This window comes from Pteropus medius, unplaced genomic scaffold, assembly GCF_902729225.1.
Source record: "Pteropus medius unplaced genomic scaffold, Ma_sr-lr_union100, whole genome shotgun sequence".
NCBI lineage: Eukaryota > Metazoa > Chordata > Mammalia > Chiroptera > Pteropodidae > Pteropus > Pteropus medius.
In genome coordinates this window covers 15,437,144-15,451,626 of record NW_024345601.1, presented here as the reverse complement: position 1 = coordinate 15,451,626, position 14,483 = coordinate 15,437,144, and the positions used below count along the sequence as shown (strand labels likewise).

The 14,483-nt window shown below is 44.4% G+C and overlaps 1 protein-coding gene and 1 pseudogene across 5 annotated transcripts in view; one reads left to right on the top strand and one right to left on the bottom strand.

Annotated features, from left to right (window-relative positions):
* MGAT5 (alpha-1,6-mannosylglycoprotein 6-beta-N-acetylglucosaminyltransferase) overlaps positions 1-8,214 on the bottom strand; it is a 324,384-nt gene extending 316,170 nt beyond the window's left edge. The window contains exon 1 of one of the 5 annotated variants that reach the window (XM_039874524.1): positions 8,109-8,214. The gene's annotated coding sequence lies outside the window, so the exon portion shown is untranslated. The other 4 variants (XM_039874520.1, XM_039874521.1, XM_039874519.1 and 1 more) reach the window with 4 other exon arrangements.
* On the top strand, positions 463-578 carry LOC120612058 (uncharacterized; annotated as a pseudogene).
* Positions 8,215-14,483: the final 6,269 nt, after the last annotated feature.

Genomic DNA, 14,483 nt, shown 5'->3' with positions numbered 1-14,483 from the left:
CATTATGACGGAATGAGCAACTTATTATCATGGAAAACCTTTATTGTAGTCTATAGGAAAGTACAATAAAATCATTATCCATACATTCACCAAGCATGTACTAGAGGAAAAGCCATATTAACAAAACTGTTCCACAGACACCTTTTTAGAGACTTAATTTAACTGATGACTACTCCAGGTCTATAGCTCCCACTCCTTTTTATAGATAAAATGAAAGTAAGGTAATAAGCCCTGTGTGTGAAAATGGACACACACACATACCCACTCGTTCACTAATACACACAAAATCCCAATTTGTTGAGCTTTATAATCTCATGAATTATGTGCATGGTGAGGGAGAAACAATGTTTACAAAAGGTCCACTGATTTAAAAAAAAAAAAAACAGGATGTAGTTTCATAGTCTAGCAGTCAGGACATCTGTTTTACATGCAGATGGTACTGGGTTCGCGCCACGGCCCATGGTCTACAGCCCTGCCACCCTGAACAAGCCCGATGTCTGATCTCGGTAGCTAAGCAGGGTCAGGCCTGGTTAGTATTTGGATGGGAGACCACCTAGGAAGACCAGGTGCTGTAGGCATAAATAATAATAAATAATAAAATAAATAAATAATAAAAATAACAGTACTCTAAACAGACAAAACTAAACAGGACCTCAAAACTAGGAACACACCTAAGAATACTCTTAAGGACAGATCAAAGAAGCTAGAGTTGATGAGTGTGCTTAGCGCAGCCAAGAAGATACACTAGTAGAATCTCACAGATGAAGGAGAAGCTAAAATGCCTCATCTGACAGACGAGAAACTGGAATCACAGAGCCCTGAACTGACCTGCATGAACACAGCCAACTAACTGCAGAGAGGCCTTAACTGGCATTGTCAGAGTTTATGACTCTGATGACACACTGCCCAGCTGATCTTGTGACTCAATGTCAGGCCCCATACAAGGCAACTGGAGCTTCCAGTTGTGCCTACTAGAGCTCTATACTCCTTTCTGAGAAACCCTTGGGGCCAGATGTATTTTTTTTTTAACCAATCTGAGAAAAATACTTTCCCTTTCTGGAACTCACTGGCCATCGGAATAGCAAATAAGGAATGGTGAACTTTTAGAATAAAGCTGATGACATTTACCAAGAGAATTACATTTATGCATACTAAATAATGTAGTGAAAGGTTATCCATAGAACAGTGTCATCTTTATTCTTAACAAGCACAATAGTTAGAAATCACATAAGGGAAGGAGGGGAAAATGTACCATTTTTCAGTCACTACAGCTGAGAACTTTCTCAAAGAGAGAAGGCCATCCTGATAGACAGTAGGGCTTGAAGCTGTGTGGGCAAAGGTCTCACAGAACACTGGAGGCTCCTCACATGAGGAACATTATTGGGGAGGGGGATGGAGAAAAAGTGCCTCTTTCCCTCCAAATCCCCACTTGGTGCTGACTCTAACCTTGGTGGCTCTGAAAGATTGCAAGAGAGGGTAAGGGAAGTATATCAAACAGAAATACCAAGAAAAGTAACAGAAAAACAGAAAGATCATACTTAGCATGAGGCAGAGATTATGCTTTCCTAAACAAGATGCATGAGAGAAAGAATTGGTCATTTAGGAAACTCCTCATTGGCATGGACACCAGTAAATAAAAAAAGGTCAGTTTTGAAAATAATGGATGATTAAAAAAAAAAAAAACAGCTGCAAGGAGGTTGATATCAGTCTCCTTGTGCTTTTGAAGTAGTTGTTTCACAGTGAAGCTGGAGGTACGTAAAGAGAATGTGGCACAGCTTCTGGCAGTGTAAATCCTTAGCCACTTTCCCCAGGTGACCACAGCACTTCAAGAGCCTGGTCATCTTCTGCTTAGAATTTCAATTTCTCAAGGGAAAAAATAGCTTCACTAAGGGAAGCAGGTTATTTCTGGGCTGAGAAGTAGGGAGCAAGTCTTTTTATTTCTAAATATACAAAAATAAACATCCCCAAACATTGTGACAATAGAAGACTAGTTCTTCATAGATAAGCATTTCAATTGTCTACTAAAGAGTGTCTGCCAGCAAAGGCAAAAACAACGTTTTGAGTTTTTCTTCAATATTTTTCCTTTTTTCAACAAGGGAATTTTATTTCCTTATTTTACACCTCTTTTGCCACACAAAAGGATTAAACAGTGTTAGGACTGAACAGAGTTCTGGAGCTCATTCAATCCCCCCTTACTTTTCAACTTAAGAACTGAAGCCCACAGTGGTCATATGAGCTGAATGAATGTGTTCTTCATTTGCCTATTGCCTTACAATTGAACTTGACTCTTCTGTGTGGGCCCTGACCAGGCCTCAACTTTAAACTTCTTGAGCAGCTAAGGACTACTTATTAACCAGAAACTTTCAGAATCAGGAATAGGTGAGAGCACTGATGGGCCTGATGCAATCCTAGTTATATGAAAGGAATAAAATGAAAGGAAATGGTGCTCATTGTCTGTCCAAAAGGAAAATTCCACTAAGTACAATGATCCCGGTGGTCAGGGAAATATTTGCAGGGCCTCAGCAATCTTCGCAGGATCTACAGATTCCGTGGGAATGTCCTTATCAGCCCTTTATTGGAACTGTTAAGGAATAGGCCTGATGCCTCTGCCAGGTCACACCTTGCCCACCCCATGCTCTTAAAGAGTGAAAATCAATGCTGAGAGGGACCATGAGCCTTAAGACAGATAGAGAGGGAAGAAGGGACGAAGGGAGAATTTATATGAGAATTTCAAAGTGAAACATAAAGATCCCAGACTGCATTCTTAAGATGTCAAACTTAAAAGGTGACATGAGAAAGGGAACACCTCACTTAAAGGTAAATGAGTTGCTTAGATTCTCCCACTTTGCGAGAATGAAGGAACCTGGACACACCTGCTTGCTCCCCAGTAGATTCCAAGGTTAAGGCAGGTGTGAGCGTACAGAAGGTTCTAGGAATGGGGGGGACAGATGCCAAATGACCATCACATTCTCATCTTGGATCATCTCTATAAACGAAGCAGGCACACATCTGTTATCAGCTGTTATGAATTGTTCTTACAGAACCAAAGGTCAGAAAGAAGGTGCTGGCTAGTACAGGGTGAGGTTCCTAGCCTTAACAACCAAGCATATTCCAGTTAATATGGGCCCTGGACCTCGACCTCCTGGGTTTGAATCCTCACCCTGCCACGTGCTTGCTGTGTGTGACCTTAGCCAGGTTTCATAAGCTCCTAAAGTCTCAGTCTCCCTATGTAAAACTGGGAATAACATTACTATCTACCTCAGTGTTGCAGTGAGGAGTAAATGAAATGAAAAAGAAGCATTTGCAATCATGTCAATTACAAGATATGGTTTTTTTTCATCACCATCTCTCCTATTTTCTTGCCCACTTGTTAACATTTCTCCACCAAGACATGTTATCTTTACGTTGACAACCAACACAACACAAACCCATGGGTAGACTGAGACATGAAAGAGATCCAAAACTATTATAGTGGAAGACTGTGCTGTGTAGGATACTTACAAAAAGCAGCTTACCATCAGAACAGGACTTATAAGCTGTCTCTGCTAAGAAGTATAACACTAAGGAGTGGTGTTTAGACAGGAGCAGGTGGGCGGCAAACATTCCCTCAAAGGCCAGCCACAAAAAACTCAGAGGGATGCAAATAAGTGAGGCTGACATTATTACAGGGATAATCTTGAAGGGCTTTTATTTTTAAGTAATTAAATTGCAAACACCAAAACTTAACTCTTATAAGTGCCAAGTACTTGGATAACCCCATTCCTGAGTTCATGGACAACAGAGTGGAGAAATATTGCTTAGCCATCCTAGATAACCAACCGCCCCAGGTGGGGCCAAGATCCAGCAGGCATAAACAAAGGCAGGTTTGGCAGTGGGAGTGCCAGTTTACAGGGTGAATGGCTCCCACCGAACCCAGCCATGAGAGCTTCTCCCTCTATCCTCTCCCGATTGTTTTCAAGGACAAAGGGCTCAATAGGAAGGCCCGTTTTCTTTCCAGAAGGTTACAGTGATCAGACAAGAGACCTGTGGGATTTTGAAGAAACAAAGTGATTTATGTAACCCCTCCCACACAAACATACGACCTTTCAAATGTGACAGAGTCTGGGAAGGACACATTGTGGCAACGAAAAACAAATAAATAAAACAGCTCAAGTGGGCAAACATAGCTCAAGTTCCAACTCTTCCAGTTGAAAACATAGTTACAGTACTCAGGCCCCTGGGACCCACCTTGGCAGCTTTCCAAGAGCTATTAGTTTGCATTAACACACCGAAAGAGAAGGTCAGATAAATTAAAAGTGAGAAGGTAATTTTCAAGGACATCTTTATACCCAGCACCAGCACAGAGTGTGGCTCATGGTGGCTGCCCAATAAACACTCCATAAGTATACCTGCAGCTGGCACAGGGGTCACCACAACTGCGCTCAGATTTTTGATGGTGACCCAGGATGCAAGAGAGCACAGAGACATGGCTTAGAGGATGGGGTTGGGGGCATCTTTACTTAATTTCAAACAGAAATTTAAAAGTATGGCCCTCTTCTGGCTATTAAGAGGGACTTCAAAAGCAATTACAAACTTTAAAGGCAACCTAGTAAAACTTGCGCTGACAAGTACCAATTTATTTCTGACTCAAACCTCTCAACTGTCACCCACATGGCACTCTCCCCCAAATATAAATTTATTTCCTCTCTCTTTAAGTACCTGGATTCTGGAACACGTATACCTTTATTCAGCCAAAATTATCTGTTAACTGTTCACCTGACACCAGGCTTCTTCCCCAAACTTTGACATCCACCATAAAAGACCCCCAGAGACAATTCTCCTGATAGTACATGCTTTCCTGAGACCTACTATAATAACATCAACATAGAATACCATCACCAACCACTGCCTCACCTTCCTAGAGCCAGGAGGCCAAGAAGACACACAAGGAAGGAATAAAAATGAGTCCCCACTGCTCCTGGGAAGGAGCAGAGTAACTACCTGCCTGGATGACCCAAGTCTTATGAATGACTGTTCTTCGTAATTCTCTAGACACCTCTGTAGGTAAGACAGCTCACTGCCAAAATCAACCTGAGAGTAACTATGTAGGGACTGAGACCCCAAGCCATGCAGAGCATTAGGAAAAGTCAGGCCAAATGTCAAGGTGACATCTAGAAGAGATCCGGAAGAGCCACACTTCTCAGGGGAGGAGCCAAAGGCCTCCCGCTGGGATAGGATCATGGGGGACTCTGGCATTTCAATGTTTTAGGAGGCCAGTTGGAGAGAAGGCTGGTTGGTTATTTTTAAACTGACAAAACTGAATGAAAAGGGAAAAAAAAATTGAATTCCTCTGATCTCCCGAAGTCCCTTCCAGCTCCAAGATGCTACCAAAGAACACAGCATATGCACATACATATGCCCATGCTTCTTTATAAAAACCTATATGGATGTGTGACTATATATAAATGTGTACTGTATTCACACTTCCAAACACAAAGCACTTGAAATGCACACTCCTGAGGAGATGCAAAAGCCCATGAGCTGCTTTGCAGCATTAGCTGGAACACACAGATGCCACTGGCAGATCTGGGTGAGCCCTCTAGCCCTGCTGCCACTGCAGTCTGCTTTAAAACCAACTGGCACCACTTGTGCAGCTGTAAGCCTTGCAAAGCCCCAACCAGGACTGAAGACTCCTTTCTCCTAGTGCCTCTAGTCACAAGTATCCCAGACCCAGCAAGGCAGGCTAGAACAAAGGAGATGAAAGGAAAAGCCCAAACCTTATGTCCAGACACCCAGCTCTGTCAGAATCTGGTGTCAGGCAGAGGGGCTTCCTTCTCCTCTTCTCCCAGTCCCTAAAAGGGGCAAACCCCTTCCCCCTCCTCAATAACCACGTTTTTCAGGGCCTCTCCACTTCAGGCTGACTACACAGACATCAAGTTGGTAACTGGAGAAAACTAAAAAGGCCTCTAGAGAGGAGAGCTTAGCTCTAATCCTAACAGCCAAAAAATTAGAGGGTGCTTAACTCAGTCCTGAATAATAACATCAAAAAGAGTTTGTAAGAAAAGAGGAAGTGGGGATGAAAATGCATTTTATCAAGACAGATCTGTGATGGTTCGCCCATCATGAAAAATGTTTTGTGATTTTTCTCGAATCAAACACAAAGGAGTTCTGATAATGGGTCAGGCTTAGGATGTGAGTGACACAGTGGCTAAAAGTGGGGGAGGGGAGCTCGGAGTAAAACCATCCAAGTTGCTCAGGTCCTGACAATGAACGGGGGCGGGGAGCACCATCTTAGCACTTGCCTCTAGAATGAGATCCTGCCTCTAACACTTAAATTTGAGTGTTTACAAGTGCAGTGTTTCCATCCCACCTGAATCCCACACAAACCTCAGCTTTCTCCTCCCCAGTTTCACAGCCTCGTAAGTGCCCAACCTTTCCTAGCTGGACTGCCAGAGCCAGGTGCAGACAGCGGCTTCGGACCTGGGCCGCGCCTGGCAGTAAGTGCCAAGAGTACCCGGCCCTAGACCTGGCCTCGGGCATTTCTTAAAACCAATGCATCGCCTGGTTCTGGCATCTCCCAGGCATCGAACACCCTGTCGGCACTCCAACTGAGGCTGGACAATGAAAAGCAACACCTCTTCCCTCTACGGCGCAGTAGCTACGAAACCACGGCTTTGTGTGTGACAGCGAGTGTGTGCGCCAACGTCCCCGCGCTCACACACCCCCTTCCACCCAGTCTGCTCACCGCGCGGGGTCCGTGCGCCTGGCAAGCGCACGGCGAGCAGGTACACCCCGCAGGCGGCCGCACCGCCAGGCCTCCGGCCACGCGGCCTCGGACCTGGCCTTGGGGAGAGGAAAATGACATCCACGCCTCCGTTCTCAGTCGTGGAGGCTGCCGGCGAGAGAAGCTTCTGGGGTCGAGCAAAGGCAAGGCAGGGAACGAGGACGGGGACACCAATGGGCGACAGGCGGGGGCCGCGCCCCCGACTCGCGCGCCCCGCCACCCCCAACTTTGTGAGCCCCGGGCGGGGAGGGGGCCTGGCGGCTCGCGACTCGGCAGGAAGTTCCCAAGGCCGCACTGAGCATGCTCTCGGGGAGTGTGTGCGCGGGTGTGGGCTCTGCGCTCCCCGCAGCCTCTCCCGCCAGGCAGCTTGGCAGAGCTCGCTGGCGGGATCGCGGGCCGCCGGCCATCCCCCAGAGGTGGGGACACCGCTGGACTTCCCTGGTCCCCCGGACCAGAGCGCCCGCTCGCCGCATCCCTCTTCCCCAGGGCTCCGGGGCCATCGTCTCCCTTCATTTTCCTCCCCACTGGCCGGTGGCTGAGCCCACTCTGTGCGCCCAGGTCGGGAAGAGCCCGGGTCTGGCCCACACCCGCAACGTGATCCCATCAAGACTCCTCCGCGGTGTGAGCACCCATCTTCCATCCCTGGCCGCTCGCCTCTAGCCCGCATAACCAAAGCCTCTTCCGGACAGTCCCTTGAAAAGCCCGCAAGCCCTCTCCCCGAGTCCAGGGGGCCTGCAGCCTCCCCTAGGGAGGGGCTGCCCCAGGCAGGTGGGCGCCTCAAGGCGCGTCCTCCGCTGCACTCCCAGGTCCTGCAAAGCTGCCGCGGCCGGGACACCCACGCCGAGGGGCGGCGGGCGGAAGCCCCTGACTGCGCCGCTCTAGGTGCTGGCTCTCCCCGCCCGCGCTTAGCTCCCCGCGCCCGCCGTGGTCCGCTCTCCGTGCATCTTCCCGCCCGGATGGCGGGCTTCGACCCGATCGCTCCGACTCAGTGGCTCTCACCTCCTTGGTGGGCAGCAGCAGCCAGGAGTGCCCTCCAGCCACCGTCCCCGCGGGGCCCACGGCGTAGCGGGCCACAGAGTCGCGGCGCCCCGAGCCTGCGGCGCGACTACCTGGGCTGGATCGCGCCCGGGGCCGCCGCGGCTGCCGCGGGAGCCGCAGGGCCGCCGCCGAGCTGGCCGCGGCAGGGACGGTCTGCAAACTCCCAGCTCTGGCGGGGCCGAGCGCGGCGCGTCCACACTCGGCCCGACGCGGCAGAGACACTCCTCGGGTGCTCAGCCGACCACGGTTAGGAGTCTGTCCGCAATTTCTTCCAACCCTCCCTTACCCGACCTCTCCAACTTCTCACCGCTTCTCGTCTCGCGACTCTGGAAGGCAGGGATTCTGGCCAGGAACATTCAGCAAACTCCCCGCCCTTCCCGGCGGAGCGCTCAGCCAATTCCGAACACCCCAGCCACTAAGGGACCGTCTGCAAATTACCAACCTTGTCGGAGAGGACTTGTAACCTCTCAATTCCGCAGCCCAAAGGGAGAAAGGAGCGAGGGAGACATAAATAACACTCTAGCAAGGTCAGAGGCAGTGTGCAAATGCTGATATGACACTGCATCCTCCAAAGTGGTGCAGTTGAAGCCTCTAAGCACTGGGGCTCTTTCAGTAGTGAAACCCTGTGAGGGAAGACTGGGGACTCAATCATCTACCGGTGCAAGCAACTTTAATAAATGCCCTGAGCCTCAGTTTCCACCCTCGTAGAATGGATTATATGAAGCAGTATGAGTTTCTGCCACTTGGTTTTTATGACCTTGGGCAAGCCAGTTAATTATGTGAATTTAGCTTCTTTATGAGCACAATAAATGCTGCTTTGTGACTATTTTGAGGATGAAATAAAATATATGTACTTAGCAATACCTGGAATATAGTAGGTGCTCAATAAGAAATGACATTTCTTTCTCTTTCCCCCTCACACCTCGAGATTTTATGAGCACCGTACACAAGCTAGCTGAACATTCTACTGTTGTAAATTGAAAAAGGAATAAAATACATCCCATGCCCTGAAGGTACCACAGAGAACATTGACTGACATGACATATTAAATTCAGTCAAGCCCCTACATCACTAAACATTATAGATCGCTGTTAAATAATATCTGGAATGCAAGGAGAGTGGCCTAGTGGATTACCTAGGGGTGAGAATGACAAGATTCATAACCCCAGCAAGTTCAGGGCCCATAACCAGTCACTATGTCATGTTATTGTATGAGGGTTTATGTTCAACTTTCTCTTTTGTTCTCCATCCTCATTTCACTGTTCTTGCTGTGGTCTTCTTTCTTGAACTTAGATCACCTCACTCTGCTACCCACTTTCCCCAGTAGAGGCAGTTAAAAGCCCGGTGATCGAAAAACTTTTGGACCCCAGAAATGACTTAGTCCAACTTCCTCTTTTTGTAAGTGAGCTCTCTGAGCCCCCGGGGCTGGTTAGGGAGGTCCCTTGACTCCAGGATCTTAATGGAACACACCCCTTGGCCTCTCTGGCATTGAGCTAGCTTTAAGCTCTAAGCATATTAGGTCAGTCCTACCTTTAACTTAAAGTTGGAGGAAATTAATGCCTCTAACACTTTCTGATCAGATGGGTGCCAAGATATCAGCCACCTGGATCCTCAGCTGTCAAAAACTGTCCAGGCGATGCTCAAGAACTGCTAGGAAATCTGTATGGGCAGGACAATTCCTCTTTATAACATCTGTTGGCAAAATTCCAGGAATGTTGGGAGACACATATTTCTGTTAGTCCCTTGGAAGAAAATAAGATCTCAAGCTCTCTTTGGGCACTGGGAGGGAAATAGAAGAATGGTGACATCTGGTGGTCAAGATTTTCTGAGCTTTGGATACAAATGGTACAGATTCTAATCCTAATTGATTCTCTTTGAAGCCCAGTTCCCCAGAGTGGTTAATAATTGTACCACCTGGTTACCTAGATTTCTGAAAGACATCAATCATTTAAACTTTGTGAACCCACTGCTATAGAGGATATTACAGATGGCTGTTATTTCAGGATTATTTTTACAAATGTATATGTGTATACAGAGAAAGTGTGAGGGTATCATATTCATAGGTACACACATTATTCATATTTTATATAATACAAATTTGTATTATATATTCTATTTATTTGTATAATATATTTGCAATGCCTTTGAGGGAAATTAATATATCTCAATTGTTTTTCTTACAGAGTAAAGTTTTATAGTAATAATTGCTAAAAGGCTCTGCCTGTACACAGAAAGATGCTTACTAGGATGGAGTTGTATATTTCATCATTTCTTCTCAAGAGAAAATTCATTACCAACTTAGAGAGGAAGAAAATAACTCAATGAGATTTCAATAGTGAAAGGCCTGGTAGTGATGGTCTAGGTCATGCTTACCTGGTGAACAGTGATTCATTTTCATCATTTCCACCCCTTTTGAACAAAGAAAGATATTTGGGGTTACTACACAGCAAGGTAACAGTGTCTGTTGATATTGCTAAGTCTGCTCCATTTCTTTGCGTATGTTTGTTCAACATGCCATACTTCAAATAATTGTTCAGTTATAAATGTAGAAAACACAACTCTGTCCACACAACCAAGTCAATTGTTTCTTAGCATCTTACAAAGATGTTTGTGAATTGTATTCATCCTCATAACAACTCATGGAACACAGTTTACTATACCCATTTTAAAGAAGAAGCCAGGACTTTAAACAGATAATATGCCCACAAATAGTCACTGTTAAGTAGGGTCAAAGTCAAGATTGGCTCCCAAGTTTTGATTCCAAACCCTAGACTCTTTCTACTACACTATGCTGCTCACCCCCAGGAAACCGGGAAGAAACAAAAATCAGGCAGAAACCACTTGAAGAGTACACCAAGAACCAAAAGAGATATTTAAGGTCCTTATACATAAACCACATTTCTTGACCTATTTGAGTTGTATGAAAATTATAAGCAACAAAATAATAATTGTGTACATAAATCTTATAAATCTGGGACCCATGTGATTCAATCTTGGAGCAAAATGTGAAATAAATGAATTGTTTTTTTCCTGCCTAGGACCCGAAATGTCTATCTTTCATGGCCTGGGAATTATTCACTATGTAATCTTAGCAGGAGGGAAAGCCTCTGATGGCAAAGGTAGTTGATCAAGTTTTGGGGAAATTTCTAGCAGTGGTACCTAGTAACTGATGCCATGGTGTTGATAGTGTAAGCTGAGATATCTAATATATAGTGATAGAGGCAGCAATATCTTCACCTTATGAGTTCTAAGACATGATTTTAAGAGTTCTTTCTAGATGTACATGCCTCTGAACCTGACTCCCTTTTCCTTTAAATAAAATTCCTTTTCTCTTTAAATCAGCCAAAATAAGTTTCTGTTGCTTATAAATAAGTATCCTGACCGATACAGATGTTAGAAAGAAGAGGCATAAACCGTCAGGGAAACAGAAGAATTCAGGGATGGTTCATCTAGTCTGATTAAGGCTGAGAGTTGAAAATCCACGGCTTTAAAGGGTTTTGATGCAGACAGCCACTGGCATATAGTAGTGAAACAGTTTATTAGATCATCAACTGTACTCATCAAGAATAAAGTATACACTGAAGTCAAGCTTTTGAAAGACCAAGTAGCAGCTGAAGAATATAAGGACTGTGGAAGTCAGATGTTTTTGTTGTCATTGTTGTTTATGGAGTTGGACAGCTTAAAGAAGGCGAATAAGTGCTGATTCCTAATTTCTAGGCTCAAATTCCTAAATTCTCAGCTCAAAGCACATAGATAACAGGGATTTTCTACAACTTCTAAAACAAACAACAATAGCAACATTTTTTTTTTTTTCTAGCAGCTGGAGGCCAAGATAGGTGAAAACTAAAAACAAACTTTGATCTTGTGAGTTGCCGAATTACAAAGTCATTCACATTCACAGCCTGGACACTGCCTTATTTGAAACCAAGGGCATTGATTTGAACAGAGTAGGACCCTGAGGACCGAAATGAGGGACCTGAGAGACTTCGGATAATGTAATACACTCCTCACAATTCCAGCCCTGCATTGGCTTCCCTTGCCAAGTGAAGGCAATGATTGTGATTCCTAGCATACCTCTAGAGACCAATTGGAAAGACAAACCTTGAAGGAGAAGACTTATCCATGACAGAAGTTGTGAGATTCTGCTAATTTGTAAAAGCAAAGATCTGGGGAATACATGTGATGAGCGAGTCTGAGAGTTCTAGACCAAAGAAGAAAGAGCATAGCTTTAGATTAGGCTGACTCTATTGATACGGAGGCAATTACTAAAATCCTCTACTCACTGTGCTCACTTGAGCAGTTGGGAGTAATATTAATCATTTGCTCAGTTGGTGACCGAAATCTGGACTTATGGAGTCCAGTGTAAATAATAATGCTGGCTGGCACTCATGGAGCTCTTAGTGGATGTCAAGAACTGTTTAAAATATTTTTATATATTAAGTTCTGTAATTCTAAAAATAAGCCTATCATATATGTATTATAATCCCCACTTATAAAAAAGGAAACTGAGGCATTTAGAGGTTCGACAATTCCCCACGTGTAGCTTGTAAGTGGTAAAGCTGAGATTCAAATCAGATAGCCTGGTTCCAGAGTTGACTTTTAAGCCTTCTTTTGATGATGAGTTACCAGAAATACTTTGATATTATGTAGCAGAAGGAATCCAAGAATTTAGGGAAATAATCTAATAGATTTATCAAGTGTGACCTACTCATCCATTCCAATACCGTGTCCCCAAGGATGGCTCAGCAGATGCATATTTGCCTCAGCACTGAGAAGTCTATTGGGGGAGGGGAATGCCAGTATTTTTGAAGCTTACGGCAGTGGCTTTTCTCTGGAGGCCAGACCTCACGATGAAGAATTGTAGCCCTCTCTCAGTTCCCAAATCTGCTGCCCACCAACCTGGAGCCCCTTAAATAAAAGGGAGACTGGACACTTGCTGTAGACACCATTGGAAGGCCACCCAAAAGCTATTCTCAGTCCCATTCTTTTGGCTACATCTAACATCAGAGTCTGGAAAGCCAGATTCTTACTTTCTCCACTTCTACTCTACAAGGACTAGGGGATGGGGCAGCATATGACCCAGTTCTGGCCAGCGAGATCTAAGGGGAAGTCTGCTAAGAGATTTTGGGAAAGATCATTTGTTTTCTTTCGATAGAGATATAGGAGGAGATAGTTTCTTACCTTGGCCACCCCTGTCTTTCCTGCCTTTAAATGAGGTCATGATGCCTGAAGCTGCAGCAGCCATCATTCAAAAATAAGGTATAAGCCTAAGCTTAAAAGCCGCTTAGATAATCAGTATATAAAGATGAAAAGAGCCTGGCTCCTTAAGGAACCATTCCCACAGCTATGTACCTCCAGGCTTCTTGTTATATGAGGGAAACAAATTCCTACTTGTTAAGGTATTATTGGTCCACTTTTCTAACACCTGCAAACTAAAGCATTCCTAAATGATAAAGTAACCCTTGAGGAAAAATTCAAAATAACATCGTAGATATGTACTGTGTATGTTCCGACAACCAGAAAAAAATCCCCAATCACTTATATCCTTACTTTGTATTTCTTGAAAAATTTAAAGAGAATTCAAATACGTTTGTATAATTTACAGCAATACATTTTTTTAAAATCCCTTTTCTCTCTCTGTCTACTTTGATCACACCACACAGCTGCTCCAGAGCTTCTTGCTCCATAGGACTCCAGCTCTCTTCCTTTTCTTCTTTCATTTTCTCCATTGTTTTTTCTTTAATGTAGACTACCTGGCTTTTAACCAGCAGGAGTGAGAAGGGAGGAGGAGGCACCAGTAACTGCAAAATTCCCCCTGGCGACTCCCAACTCTCCTGCATTAACCATTGTTGTCTCATCATATGTAATTTTTATCTATAACTTTTAAAACTGTATTTACAGTTACTTCGAATGGACATTTATTTATTTCAGATCCTATTACTTACTGACTTTCATTTTTAAACTAAAGATGACTTCTTTTGGAAGACAAGCTGGTCCTAATATGTGGCCAAATCACATTCGAGAATGCAAATGTTTACAAACAGCATACCTCAAAAATAATAACATACATTTAAAAAATCATTATAATGCTTAAGATGACATTATATGTAAAAAGAGGGAGCTAGGCTTATTCCCACATAAGATTGTATTAATAACCCTATATTAGTTTCCACTTGCTGCCATAACAAATTACTGCAAACTTAATGGGTTAAAATAATAGGAATTTATTGCCTTACGGTTCTGGAGGCCAGAAGTGAGTCTTAAGGGATTAAAATCAAGGTGTCAGCAGAGCTGGTTTCTTCTGTAGAGTCAAAGGGAGAACCTGTTTCTTGCCTCTTCCAGGTTTTGGAGGCTCCACACTCCTTGCCCCGGTTACATCGCTCTGTTCTTTGCTTCTGTCATCACATCATCTCTCTCTGTTTTGACCTTCTTACTTCTGTTTTATAAAGATTATACTTAGGACCCACCTAGATAATCCAGGATGTTTCTTTAATCTAAAGATCATTAACAATCATAGGTGCAAAGGCCCTTTGGCCATACAAAGTAACATTCACAGGTTTCAGGGATCGTGAATATTTTTAGAGGATCTTTATTCAGCTTACCACAGTCTGCCTTCTGGCCCCCAAAGATTTACATCCATCCTACATCCAAGTTCTTCTTCTCTTTTGAGCTGTTGGCATTG